Source organism: Hippocampus zosterae, chromosome 8 (assembly GCF_025434085.1).
Source record: "Hippocampus zosterae strain Florida chromosome 8, ASM2543408v3, whole genome shotgun sequence".
Lineage (NCBI taxonomy): Eukaryota > Metazoa > Chordata > Actinopteri > Syngnathiformes > Syngnathidae > Hippocampus > Hippocampus zosterae.
In genome coordinates this window covers 3,344,492-3,359,076 of record NC_067458.1, presented here as the reverse complement: position 1 = coordinate 3,359,076, position 14,585 = coordinate 3,344,492, and the positions used below count along the sequence as shown (strand labels likewise).

Sequence of the window (14,585 nt, the reverse complement as noted above, 5' to 3'; positions counted from 1 at the left end):
ATACCTTGGTGTTGACCAGCGGCTGAAACATTAGTTTAGACTTCTCTTGATGAATACTCCCACAGCCCTTAGTATTTGGATCCTCATCAGCATCACCTTCACCATTTGAACTGAGTTCTACTGGAATCAGAAAGTTTAGAAGCATTATGACTCAAAATAAATAAATAAGAGAACGATATTTAAAATGAAACCCTGATGCTCCTCCAAGCTTACTTATGTTGACAGCCTGTCTCATTATCATTCAGCCCATATTCTAGTTCAGTTGATATTAAGATATCCTTTATTTGTCCCGCAATAAGGAAATTTACAGTCAGAGTTCAGAAAGGAAAACACTGGGTGGGGAGAGGGAAAAAAACACGCTCGAACTATCCTCTTCAGAGGATAATTTAAGTCCAGGATAAAAAAAGACCCAAGCACATAAATAAGCATATGACAGTTACAACAAGTCACAAGACATAACATGTAATAAGAGGGCGGATGGATGGGAAGGAGGAGGGGTGTCGACCGTGACGCAGCTTAACTGACCAGCTACACGGTCCCCGATGCGCTCTGCAGATAATACTACGTCACGGGGGAAAAGATTCGGAGCGATGAAGACGGTGATAATAAGGATATGTATGCACGTGTGATTGTCCAGGTGTGTATGTGTATGCGTGTACAGGTCATAGCTGCTTCGTCGAGGTCTGCTCATCATGAAGACAGTCCTGGCTTATCAGTCCATGGGTGAGAAGGAGGGGGCGATGGTGGGGGCCCTAGATTCCATGCCTACTTCCATCCAGCGGAAAGGGCCAGATAGCGTTGTTTGTTTTGGAGGGACGGCTGCCAACAATTTCAGACAGCCTTGAGTCCGTGACCTGTATCTCTTCACTGGCGCCGGATCAGCCGAATCCGAAAACTCTTTCCGCAGCGCGAATTCCAACTTCTCCATCATGTTGGCGATCGCATGGAGTCGCTCCAAAACCGCATCAATATTGCGGTTGGGCTCAGTCACCGCTTGAGTCTGAGTGTTGGACATTCGCGCCAAACCATCCAGAATGACCGGCAGCTTCTTCACTTCCAATAAAGCCGCTCCTGTCGGTTGAATTTTGCGAGAGAACAGAAAGCTGCCAACATGATATACATATCATTATAGTCATATCATTGATTATATTACCATTTTATGTTGATTTGCACTGTATTTACTGCACACATAGTATCACTAGATGATTGCACTGTAATGAAGTAGTTGGACATGGAAATGTTTTGTTGTTGCACAATGCTATCGTTTTAAGGGATCTTATGTGATAAATTGGCATGACACTTTACTATCAAAATAGTATAAAACTCTTTTAGATTTCCTAAATAACATAATCCGTTAACCAAGACAGAAATATCTATTTGTTCAAAAATACGTCATTAACCCCCTTTTAAATAGCTGGGGGGGGGGGGGGGGTTATAATTATTTTGCTGTTTAGGGACCAATTTATTTTAATATCTTCTTTGAGACTGAAATCACATTCCTTATTAACACCACTAAATTGTGTGCAGTAAACCAAAAAAGACCTATCATTAGTGTAGAAGTAAAGCACAAGACAGGTGAAGACCAGGGGTAGTCTGATCCGATCCACGGTATCGGCATCGAGTTCAATGCATGCCAAAATGACTGGATCATTTCCATCCGTTATCCACCATTTATCCGAGGTTGGTCACGGAGCCAGGGGCTTCAACAGGAAAGCCCAAAAATCCCTTTATCCACCCACTTCTTCCAACTCTCCTGGAGGGATACCAAGGTGTTCTCAGTCTAGCTGGGAGAAATTGTCACTCCAGGGTGTCATAGGTCATCCCTGGGGCCTCCTGCCGATGGGACATGCCCGGAACACCTCACCGGGGAGATGTCCATTAGGCATCAATGAGCAGGAGCAACGGTTCAACTCTGAGTCCTTACTGGATGACGAAGCTTCTCACCCTATCTCTAAGCGAGATTACTGACACCCTGCAGAGAGAACTTATTTTGGCCGCTTGTCTCCGGGATGTTTCAGTCACGATCACATCTCTTGACCATAGGTGAGTAGCTCTCCCTAGCTACTTCTTCCAGCTCTCCCCGGGGGATCCCGAGTCGTTCCCAGGCAAGCTGGGTGACATAGTCTCTCCAGCGTGTCCTGGGTCTTCCTCGGGGTCTCCTCCCGGTGGGACATGACCGGAACACCTCACCGGGGAGGCGCTCAGGAGGCATCCGAATCATATGCCCAAGCCACCTCATCTGGCTCCTCTTGATGTGGAGGAGAAGCGGCTCGACTCTGAGCCCCTCCCGGATGACCGAGCTCCTCACCTTATCTCTAAGGGAGAGCCCGGACACCCTGCGGAGAAAGCTCATTTCGGCCGCTTGTATCCGGGATCTCGTTCTTTCGGTCACGACCCATAGTTCGTGACCATAGATGAGGGTTGGGACGTAGATCGACCGGTAAATTGAGAGCTTCGCCCTTTGGCTCAGCTCATTCTTCACCACGACAGACCGATACAGCATCCACATCACAGCAGACGCTGCACCGATCCGCCTGTCGATCTCCCGCTCCCTCCTGCCCCCACTCGTGAACAAGACCCCAAGATACTTGAACTCCTCCACTTGGGGCAAGATCTCCTCCCTGACCCGGAGTGGGCACTCCACCCTTTTCCGACTGAGGACCATGGTTTCAGATTTGGAGGTGCTGATCTTCATCCCAACCGCTTCACACCCGGCTGCGAAACGCTCCAGTGAGAGTTGGAGAGTTTGAAGGAGCCAACAGCACCACATCTCCTGCAAAAAGCAGGGATGCAATATTGAGGCCCCCAAAACAGACCCCCTCAACGCTTCGGCTGCGCCTAGAAATTCTGTCCATAAAGGTTATGAACAGAATCGGCGACAAAGGGCAGCCTTGGCGGAGTCCTACCCCCACTGGAAACGATTCCGACTTACTGCCGGCAATGCGAACCAAACTCTGACATCGGTGGTTAAGTGACCGAACAGCAGTCAGGGGGTTCGGTACCCCATACCCTCGAAGCACCCCCCACAGAACTCCCCGAGGCACACGGTCAAATGTCTTCTCCAAGTCCACAAAACACAGCGAATTCCCACATACCCTCGAGAACCCTGCTAAGGGTGTTGAGCTGGCCCACTTTTCCACGGCCGGGATGAAAACCACACTGCTCCACCTCAATCTGAGGCTCGACTTTCCGAAGGATCCTTCTCTCCAGCACCCCTGAATAGACCTTATTAGGGAGGCTGAGGAGTGTGATCCCTCTGTAGTTGAAACACACCCTCCGGTCCCCCTTTTTAAAAAGAGGGACTACCACCCAGGTCTGCCAATCCAGAGGCACTCTCCCTGTTGACCACGCGATGTTGCAGAGGCGTGTCAACCAGGACAGCACCACAACATCCAGAGCCTTGAGAAACTCCGGGCGGATCTCATCCACCCCTGGGGCCTTGCCACCGAGGAGCTTGTTTACCACATCGGTGACTTCAGCCACAGAGATAGGAGAGCCCACCTCAGAGTCCCCAGGTTCTGCTTCTTCCAAGGAAGACGTGTTGGTGCAGTTGAGGAGGTCTTCGAAGTACACTGCCCACCGGTTCACCACGTCCCAAGTCGAAGTCAGCAGCGCCCCATCCCCACTGTACACAGTGTTAGTGGTGCACTGTTTCCCCTCCTGAGACGTCGAATGGTGGACCAGAATTTCCTCGAAGCCGTCCGGAAGTCGGCTTCCATGGCCTCACCAAACTCTTCCCATGCTCGGGTTTTTACCTCGGCGACCACCGAAGCTGCGTTCCGCTTGGCCAGTCGGTACCTGTCAGCTGCCTCTGGGGTCCCACAGGCCATAAAGGCTCGATAGGACTCCTTCTTCAGCTTGACGGCATCTCTTACTGCTGGTGTCCACCAGCGAGTACGGGGGTTGCCGCCACGACAGGCACCAACCACCTTACGGCCCCAACTCAGACTGGCCGCCTCAACAATAGAGGCACGGAACATGGTCCACTCGGGTTCAATGTCCCCCGCCTCCCCCGGAACATGGGAAAAGCTCTGTCGAAGGTGGGAGTTGAAACTCCTTCTGACAGGGGATTCCGCCAGACGCTCCCAACAAACCCTCACAATACGTTTGGGTCTGCCAGGACGGACCGGCATCTTCCCCCACCATCGGAGCCTACTCACCACCAGGTGGTGATCAGTTGACAGCTCTGCCCCTCTCTTCACTCGAGTGTCCAGAACATGCGGCCGCAAATCCGATAATGCAACTACAAAGTTGATCATCGAACTGCGGCCTAGGGTGTCCTGGTGCCAAGTGCACATATGGACACCCTTATGTTTGAACAAGGTGTTCGTTATGGACAATCCGTGACGAGCACAGAAGTCCAATAACAAAACACCACTCGGGTTCTGATCGGGGGGGGCCGTTCCTCCCAATCACGCCCCTCCAGGTATCACTGTCATTGCCCACGTGAGCATTGAAGTCCCCCAGCAGAACAAGGGAGTCCCCAGAAGGAGTACCTTCCATCACACCCTCCAAGGACTCCAAAAAGGGTGGGTATGCTGAGCTGCTGTTTGGTGCATATGCACAAACAACAGTCAGGACCCGTCCACCCACCCGAAGGCGGAGGGAGGCAACCCTCTCATCTACCGGTGTGAACCCCAATGTACAGACACTGAGCCGGGGGTTAATGAGCATGCCCACACCTGCTCTGCGCCTCTCACCGTGAGCAACTCCAGAGTGGAAGAGAGTCCAGCCCCTCTCGAGAGAACTGCTACCAGAACCCAGGCTGTGTGTGGAGGCAAGTCCGACTATATCCAGTCGGAAATTCTCTGCCTCACACACCAGCTCGGGCTCCTTCCCTGCCAGAGAGGTGACATTCCATGTCCCAAGAGCTAGCTCTGCAGCCAAGGATCGGACCGCCAGGGTATACGCCTTTGGCTGCCGCCCAGCTCACATTGCACCCGACCCCTTTGGCCCCTCTCATGGGTGTTGAGCCCATGGGAAATTGTGGTCAACCAGTTCTCTAAAATGGCCCACTTCTCTCCAAGCTCCCGTCGGAACTAGAAAGTGCTCAACTGCTCATCAAGCAGATCTTCCGCTTCCGTAGTATTTCCGTGGACTTGGTCTCTGAGGTCCACAGTTTGTATCCCAGGTCTGGAGGAAGTTCTGTCGGATACTGGGAGCGGCTATTTTCGTCATTTCTTTCCTTGCCTTCTGCAAGATCAGTTTGTTTGTCATGTTTTTCCTGGCTTTTTTGACCAGCGATCTAATTTGTAGTTTGTCGGTTTCACGTTTTTTCTGTAATAATGTTTTTTCAATAAGATTATTGTGTCTCAGTCAACATCTGCATCCATTCCGGATTACTCCAGAATATTAGAGGCATAAGAGTATCATTAAAAAAAAAGCAAAAATATCAACAAACAAAAATACGTGAAGTGCTGCAGTTAAAATATACCAGCTTCTATCCAGTAAAGCGCTTTGTGCATTCAGTTAGATAGTCACAGTTGGGACAGGGAGGGGTAAAAGTTGTCCTCCTCCGCTGTGTTCTACAATGGAGATGTAGCAGCCTGCAACCTGATGGAAACCACATTGAATGTAGTGTTTGTGAGGGGGTCATGCAAGATTCTGTGAGCAGAGTGGAAGGTTTGACGCCTGCACAAGCAGATAGAGCTCTAGGACGGTTCCAATATTTTTTTCTTTAGCGGCACTAAGTAGGTGAGTGATAGTGTACCTAATAATGTTGCACCAAATGGTCTGTAAAATACAGTAGACAGGACCTCTATGTGATTGATTTCCTCCTTCCTTTAGGGGACCAGAAGAGTTGTTGGAAAGCTTAATGTGGTGTTTTTAGATGTCAGTATCAAGTATACAACATCCAAATATTATTGACAACTTTTACAGAGACAAAATAAATCAGATTGGTCACAGATTGGTGTTGGTTAATGCTAGAAGCAGCAACATTGGTGTCGGATCTGAAAAGTACTACATCTATCTCAATTTCTTCCAGTGATGGTGCAGGAAACATTGAAATGTGAAAATGAGTTTCAAATTCAGAGTATTTAATCTGATGTTTTTAATGTGTTTCAATTTGTGAAACTTCAAAATCTCCTCCTGGATTGTCCTTATTTATTTATTTTTAGTATAGCTTTCCTTTGTCAGACACAAGGCGGTGAAGGGACATATGGAACAGTGCTCATCTGGGGTAACTAACTACATGTCTTAAAACAGGCTTTAGTGTGCTTATGTGTTCAATGCTTTAAATGTGCTTTAGTACCTAACAGTACAAAGACGTTTAGTGAACTAATCATTTCTATTTTAATATCCAACAGATAATTCTGAGTTTTAGGTAAGCAACTAAGTGTCATGTTCCGTATTCGGCAGCAGGTGGCACGCGTTCACATTTGCCGGCTACACACCTGCTGCCTATTTTCCAGTGATTGCACCTGCTATATCTAGGCGCTCCGGCGTTTGACCCATTGCCGGAGTATTAAATGCCGTGCCACTGCTATTGCCCATATCCCAAGACTTATTGTTCGCTACCATTTCGCAGTTGGCTATGTTATCGTCCTCCCACAGGAGTCAGTGTCTTAAACGTACGCGTAGTAATACTCGTTTAAACATACTTTCCTTGCCGTTGTTTTGCAAGCGTTTTCTGTTGTCGCATTTCCTTATTTCCTGGTGCTCGGTTTTACCAGCGCTTTCTGTTGTCGCGTTCCTTATTTCCTGGTGCTCGTTTTGACCAGCGTTTTCTGTTATTTATTAGGCGGGATTTTTGTTTATAATAAATATTATTGTTTTGACATGGTCCTTGTCGGTGTCTGCTATTTTCGGGGATCCGCTTACTTTCGTTTTCTGTTACGTACGAAGCAGTTCCCTTTCCCTGCTTCGTGCGTAACGTGACAGAATACTCCGGCCACCATGGATCCCGCGGACATCGTTAAGGTTTTGTCGGCTTTGTCCCGCCAAGAGCAACTTAGGAGTCAGCAGAGCCAAACTATATCCGAGCTCCGCCTGTTGGCTCACAGGCTCGAGGAGTACGAACCTCGCGTAAATCTTTTAGAAGGGCGGAGAGCACCTACCCCGGAGGTTCCCGTCCCGTCTCCTACTTTTTGTAGGGAACCGAGGCTTCCACATCCTCCACGCTATGGAGGCGAGTATGGTCAGTGCGGGCACTTCCTCCACCAGTGCTCGCTCGTTTTTGACCAGCAGCAGTCCATTTATGTCAGTGATGACGCGAAGGTCGCCTACGTCATGAGCTTATTGACTGGTCGGGCGGCGTCATGGGCAATTGCAGTGCGCGAAGCAAAACCGAACCTTTGATCTTCCTTCCCCTGACTTTGTGGCGGCGTTTCGTCGGGTGTTCCACCATCCTGTGCGGGGTCCGTCATTTTCACCTTTGTGGACCGTTTCTCTAAATCGGCCCACTTCATCCCTGTGTCCAAATTGCCGTCGGCGTTGGAGACCGCCGACCTCCTCGTCAGGCATGTCTTCCGCCTCCATGGCATCCCTCAGGACATTGTATCCGACCAGGGGCCCCAGTTCGTGTCCAAAGTGTGGAAGCGGTTCTGCCAGTCACTGAGGGCCACGGCGAGTTTGACGTCGGGATACCACCCGCAGTCCAATGGGCAGGCGGAGCGTGCTAACCAGGATCTGGGGGCGGCCCTCCGTTGCGTGTGTCTCCACCGTCCCTTGTCCTGGGCTGACCACTTACCTTGGTACGCTCACAACACCCTCGTCTCTTCAGCTACTGGGCGGTCCCCTTTCATTACGGCCTACGGGTACCAACCACCGCTGTTCCCGTCCCAGGAGGGTCAGGTGGAGGTTCCGTCGGTGCAGTTCCACCTCAACTGGGCTCATCGCGTGTGGAAGGAGGCCAGGGCCGTATTGTCCCGCACCGCGTCCAGAAACTGGCAGATCGCGGACCGTCGGCGACGCCCGGCGCCGACCTACGTGGTGGGGCAAGAGGTGTGGCTGGCTATGAGGGACCTACGCCTGGCCGGCACCTCTGCCAAGTTGGGGCCCCGGTTCACCGGACCGTTTGTGGTGGACTCCGTCATCAGCCCCGTCACAGTCAAGCTCCGGTTGCCGGCCTCAATGAAGGTTCACCCCGTGTTCCACGTCTCGCTGATCAAGCCGGTGGCGACCAGTCCCTTGGCTCCGTCTTCCACCCCGCCTCCTCCTCCGCGGGTCGTCGACGGTGACCCCGTGTACACTGTGCTGGCCATCCTGGACTCTCGGCGCAGTGGTAAGGGGTTCCAGTATCTGGTCGACTGGGAGGGCTATGGGGCGGAGGATCGGCAATGGGTCCCCCGCTCCTGGATCTTAGACCCGTCCCTGATTCGGGACTTGCACGCTTCTCACCCGTCCAAACCGGGTGGGCCGCCGGGAGGCGTCTGTTGAAGGGGGGGTACTGTCATGTTCCGTATTCGGCAGGAGGTGGCACGTGTTCACTTCTGCCGGCTGCACAATTGCTGCCTATTTTCCATTGATTGCACCTGCTATATCTAGGCGCCCCGGCGTTTGACCCATTGCCGGAGTATTAAATGCCGTGCCACTGCTATTGCCCATATCCCAAGACTTATTGTTCGCTACCATTTCGCGGTTGGCTATGTTATCGTCCTCTCACAAGAGTCAGTGTCTTAAACGTACGCGTAGTAATACTTGTTTAAACATACTTTCCTTGCCGTTGTTTTGCAAGCGTTTTCTGTTGTCGCATTTCCTTATTTCCTGGTGCTCGTTTTGACCAGCGTTTTCTGTTATTTATTAGGCGGGATTTTTGTTTACAATAAATATTGTTTTGACAGAGTCCTTGTCGCTGTCTGCTATTTTTGGGGATCCGCTTCGTTTTCTCTGTTACGTACGAAGCAGTTCCCTTTCCCTGCTTCGTGCGTAACGTGACACTAAGTAAGTGATGTAGGAATGACTGTAAAGCAAAAACGTAGGGACATGTGTTTCAATATTTTTTTTTTATTTCAACAATTTACAATTTACATTAATTTGTTCAAAGATAACAGATAAATCCAAATAACAGCACAAATGAGTATGTCTCACTTGCTTCATCAGCTGTTGGCCATTTCCATATTCATTTAACCAAGCTAAAACACCAAAACACAAACGGCTGTAAACTGAATATTTTGTTCAGTTATCTCACAGGTCTTCAATCCTGTCATTCACAGGATGCTCTCCTGCCTGTTTTCCATCTCCCCCTGCTGCGGCACACCTCATTCAAATGATAAGATAATCAGCAAGGTCTGCAAAAGCTGGATAACCTGATCATTTGAATCAGGTGTGTTGCTGCAGGGAGAGATGGAAACAGGTAGGGCAGTTGCCCTTGAGGGACAGCGGCTCATGAGGAACAGTATGAAAGATCCTTGAATTATCGGAATGAGAAATGCAAAATTTCACATCGAAGCTCACCCACCCTACACACAAGTACAAACCCAATTCCAATGTAGTTGGGGTGTCGTGTTAACGACAGGCCCAAATCCAACATCGAATGCAAGTGACCTTCAATCCCTCAGGTGGCATTGCATCAAAAAACAATATCAATGTTGAAAGGATATGGGCTCAGGAACACTTCAGAACACTAATGTCAGTAAATAAAGTTCACCGCCACATCCGTAATTGCAACGCTACAATTCAAGCAAAAGCCATTTACCAACAACACACCAAAACACCACTGGCTTCTCTGTGCCCAAGCTCATCAAAGACGGTTGGAATACTAGGTAGCAAAGTGTTCACTGGTCTAATGAGTTCACATTTTTAATTGCTTTTAGATACTGTGATGCAATGTTCTCAGGGCCAAAGAGGAAAAGAACGGTCCAGATTGTTATGGACGCAGAGTTGAAAAGGCATTTTTATCATGGGTAACGTTCACATCTGTGAAGGTACCATTAAAGGTGAAATGTCCATACAGGTTTCTGCAACAAATGCACGACACAAATGGTTAACATGCGTAGAATTCCACACACATCATCTTTCGTGCTTGGTCCATTTTGTTAGTTTGAATGAACTTTTATGCTAATTAACGTCCTTCCGAATTTACTTCAAACGAACACACCGTCCGAGGTACAGGGTCTTCTAAAATCACTATTTTGATTACCAAGACAAAAAAGTTTTTTTGTCACATATTCATTGTAACAACACTGTCGCCTCCCCCACTTTGATCTTGCACCGCACACTCCAGCCATGACCAGTCGCAACTCTTTACAGCAATTTTAGCATATTTATAGATGAAGGTAAGACTTGGTGTACGAACAAATACAGCTACGTTTTAAGTCGCCAGTTATGCCAAAGACAGGGAGATGTTTTCACTGCTGATTGATTGTCTAATGTTTTGGGCAAATGCCATTCATTCATTGTCTGCTGGACCAATAACAGTGACATGTACAAGTCCGTGGTCGTGCATCAATCCAATGTGAATGTATCGAGAGATTGGCGCTCCGGAAGAACACACTGGACATTTATTCACATTATCCACATCTTCACAAACCCATGTATATAGTCATGCAGGTGAGACTGACGACACCAAGTGGACAACAAAGATACATGCAACTCAAACGAAAAGGAACAAAGCAGTGGGGCTCACATTTTCTTACACCAAGTACCACCTTTCTTCATGTACCATAATCATGACGAAAAATATAATACAGTGTGGACAAGACCTAAGTGTTCATTCAAAAAAGACACAAAGCTTTCGTTCCTAAAACAGTCATGTAAGATTCAACACATTGTGCTTGAGCTGTGATTCTATCATAGGGAGCCCCAAGGGTGGCATGGAAGAAGAAAAAAAATGTGCTCCTCGCAATCATTGCGAGATAAAGCAAAGGCTTTTTTGAAAGAACAATTTATTTTAATGGGCTTTTGGGTTTATCTTATTTTCAAAATTAATCTAAAACTAATCTTTCCAAGTCCTCCTCCATGACTGTTCGTCTTCAACGCACTGCCGTGCGTGAAAAGGATGTCCATTGGAGGGTACAGTCGCCACACTGACCTGGAAGTACATATTTGCTCATCCAAAAAAAATGCCTTCCTTCACAAAGATTTGCGTTCCTTGCAGCAATAATTGCGAATGAATCAGAGGCAATTGCTCTAAGACCACAAGGGAAGAAGATCAGCTTCCCCAAAAATGTCAACAACAAAAAAATAAGTGATCAAATATGTGTGTACGTACAATTGTGTGTACATGTCACTGACTAAATATGCACTACAACGTGCTCAACTTTTGTTCCGAATCAGCTCCTTATTAGTGGTTACGACTTGACTCTCTTCTCATTCATTCCCTCAGCTTCACTGTGCTTTAAACTGTCTGGACGCTGGGCGTCTCGAGAGTTCAGAGCCCGTTGTCCCAATACATTGAAACCAGACGAGTCATTGGATAAAAGCTGGTTATGTCCCGCCCATAGGACGCTCAGCGTCTCTGGGAGTCTATGGACAGTGGGCATTTATGGGCTGCCCTGGACACTCAGCTTTTCTGCATGATGATTGGATGATCTGTCTCAGGCTCAATCTCTTTTTGATTGACAGCGAAATGAGCCAATTCGTGGGAGCATTTTTCAATTCTCATTCTGTTCTGAGTTGTACTGGAGACTTCTAATAATCTTAGCGACACTCTCTTTGTTGAAAACGACTAGCGACAGATTTTTTTTTCTGGTGGGTTTTATTGTACACAGATCATTTTCTTGAAATGGATTGGAGAGTAGAATTCGCGTTCTATTATCGTTGCTTGTGTTCCCAGACTGACTTAAATCACCACAGTTAAAACCCTGGAAAAGACCCCTTGTTGGTATGACAGGGTCACAGATCAGTTTCTTGAAAAGGAACAGAGAGTAGAATTCACGTATAAATAAACTGACACATTTTGTGGTGTAGGCCGAAGTTGAGCTTCCCCTCCTCGACAGACCAGCATCCGCCACTGTAATGAACGCATTTATGGTTTTCTTTTTTCTGGGGATAGAATGCATTGTTGTTTTTCCTTCCTTGTCACGTTAGGAACTCTGTAATACTACATACTACTAGATCGAGTCTGAGAATACCAATTAATTTTAGGGCATTTTTTAAAACTTGATGTGATTTGTTTTTATTATTTATTTATTTATTTTTAACCCAATAGTAAAACACATGACTAATTGCCAATCAGACAATGTTTGGGTTTAGTTCATAACATACTTTTGTGAGAACAACATTTTAATGAAAAAGAAAAACCACTATTGGGCAGATTTGAAGTTAACTTGAACTTCAGACAGGCTATCATTGAACTCAAAACATCTTGGGAAATGACCAAACCTGGAAAACAGGTGAGCCATGATTGGTCATTACCTGAGCCCTGAGGTAATACAAAGGTATCATTTTCAGTTGATAGCAACTGGCAAAACGACTGCCCCCTGAGGTGGATAAAAACGTGGATTTTACTGTTTAATTCATATTACACAGATGCAATATTAACCAGAATACCATGTTTAGACAAGTGGGGGCTTAATTCATATTACACAGATGCAATAATAACCAGAATGCCTTATTTAGACAAGTGGGGGCTTAATTCATATTACACAGATGCAATAATAACCAGAATACCATGTTTAGACAAGTGGGGGCAAACAGAACACATGATAAAAAACATGGTAAAGAACATGTTTTACTTGACTTCCCCTTTAATTTGTATGTGTGTCCCCCTCCACCAATTTGATAAAAAAAATTGCCAGATGTAATGGTTTTAAGTATCACATTTATTGAAAATGTGAACAATTGTACAGTTGAATAATTTTGATGTAGCAGTTTCAGTTCGGAAAAGCAATGCATTTGTGAATACTAAGAAAAAGACACCAAAATAGCCACAGCAGTCCATGCGGGTGAATTACACTCAACTCAACTGTATTTTCAGAGCACTTTAAAACAACCATTACTGTATACAAAGTGCTGTACATGGAGCAAATATCATATATACAACAACAAACAATAAAATAAATTAATAAGACAGTACAAAGGGCGAAAAAAACCCCAATAAAACTAAAAATCAAGTCTGAGTCATGCTAAGTCAAAGCCAAAAAATATAAATTAGTTTTGAGACACGTTTTAAAGATAGGCAGTGAGGGGGCTTGCCGAATCTTCAGTGGAAGGTCATTCCAAAGAGAGGAACCAGCAACGGAAAAGGCTCGGTCCCTTCTGAGCCTCGGCTTTGTTCTTGATACGTGTAATAATGTCCTGTCTGCAGACCTGAGGCACTGCGCAGGAGTGTAGGGGTGGAGGAGCTCTAAGAGGTATGGGGCGAGGCCATTTAAAGATTTGAAAACATTTTTTTTTCCCAATCAGTGTTTTGTGTTATGTAGAGAAAGGAGTATTGCCTTTATACTGAGACCAATGTAAAGTATTGACGAATAGTGCTTTCATTTAAAATCAGGCGAGTTCCCCAAATTCTTGCTGTGAAAACAATGTTATTAACCACTCAATTTGTTGCTCATTGTTAGTAAATCACAGGGAAAAAAACATTTCATTATTGAAATTAGTACAAAGATTCACCACTATCAAAGCTGCCAGCTGCTGGAGTAGTTGCCACTACAAAACCAGTCCCATGCTCTGATGCCCACCTCCAAACTTGAGCTGTCTGCTGCTGGGGCTTTCCCTCTCCACTTGAGTCTAATCAGAAAGATTTTCCACAAGTGGGAGGTCAGAAGGAGGATCTACAATTTCCTGTTGGATGTCCTGGAATCAACCCAAATGAAGACAAATCATATGTCAAGTCATAGACAAACATATCTCCCTCTCTCTCTCTCTCTCTCTCTCTCTCTCTCTCTCTCTCTCTCTCTCTCTGCAGTAATTCACCCATTTAGATGGTTCATAATTGTTTTGCAGAACCATGATGTGACGTATCCATGAAATGAGGAGCTGGCTCACGTCCCCAAAATATTTCAACATCTTCCCTCCTTGCTCTTCTTGAGCCCTGATATGCGGGACCATATTTACTTCTGTAAACGCTGCATCATGTGACGTCGTGCTTTGTGCACATGTGTGTCATTTCACGGATGCATTCCGTTCACGTTAGACGTCACATTTGTTTCTATAAATATAAATTTAAATAATTTAAATTAAATAATATTTACATAATATTTGATTTAAAGTGTGCCTGGTGTTGTCAGAAGAAAAAAAATGGTTTATCAAGAAAAAAAATGGCCTCAAATGCTTTTTGGTTACACTGCTTGTATGAACGCAAGCCTAGAATAGCTTGTGAGTCCTTTCTGTCCAAGATGTGATAGCAGCTCCTTCTTGGCACCTGGGAGCGAAGCTGTAATTGAGCGTCTCAGCTGTTCTTTTTTTGGGGATATATATATTTTTTTCTTTTGGGGGGACGTCACTTGAGCTGCTGTCCTGCCGTCTGTCACAAGGCCCTGAAACAGGATCGCAGGAGCTGCAATTTGAACTAATCGATCTTCAGTTCAAGTTTGGTTAAAGTCCTTTAGACTGAATGACTATTATGCTTCACTTAACGAAGCTATATTTTCAAACCTCTGAAGGATGGCAAGGAAGATGCTGATGTTGTATGGCTCGACCTACGTGTGTGAGCAGACATTCAGCCTCATGAACATCAACAAAGGACTGTCACAAATCCAACA

The 14,585-nt window shown here is 46.5% G+C and overlaps 1 protein-coding gene across 2 annotated transcripts in view; it reads right to left on the bottom strand.

Moving 5' to 3' along the window:
- Window positions 1-13,753, bottom strand: part of pde4dip (phosphodiesterase 4D interacting protein) — a 32,348-nt gene extending 18,595 nt beyond the window's left edge. Inside the window, exons 1-2 of one of the 2 annotated variants that reach the window (XM_052073476.1) lie at window positions 13,563-13,753; window positions 5-120 (exon numbers count right to left, since the gene is read on the bottom strand). The gene's annotated coding sequence lies outside the window, so the exon portion shown is untranslated. The remainder of the gene's footprint in view (window positions 1-4; window positions 121-13,562) is intronic. The other variant, XM_052073477.1, reaches the window with a different exon arrangement.
- Between the last annotated feature and the right edge of the window lie 832 nt (window positions 13,754-14,585).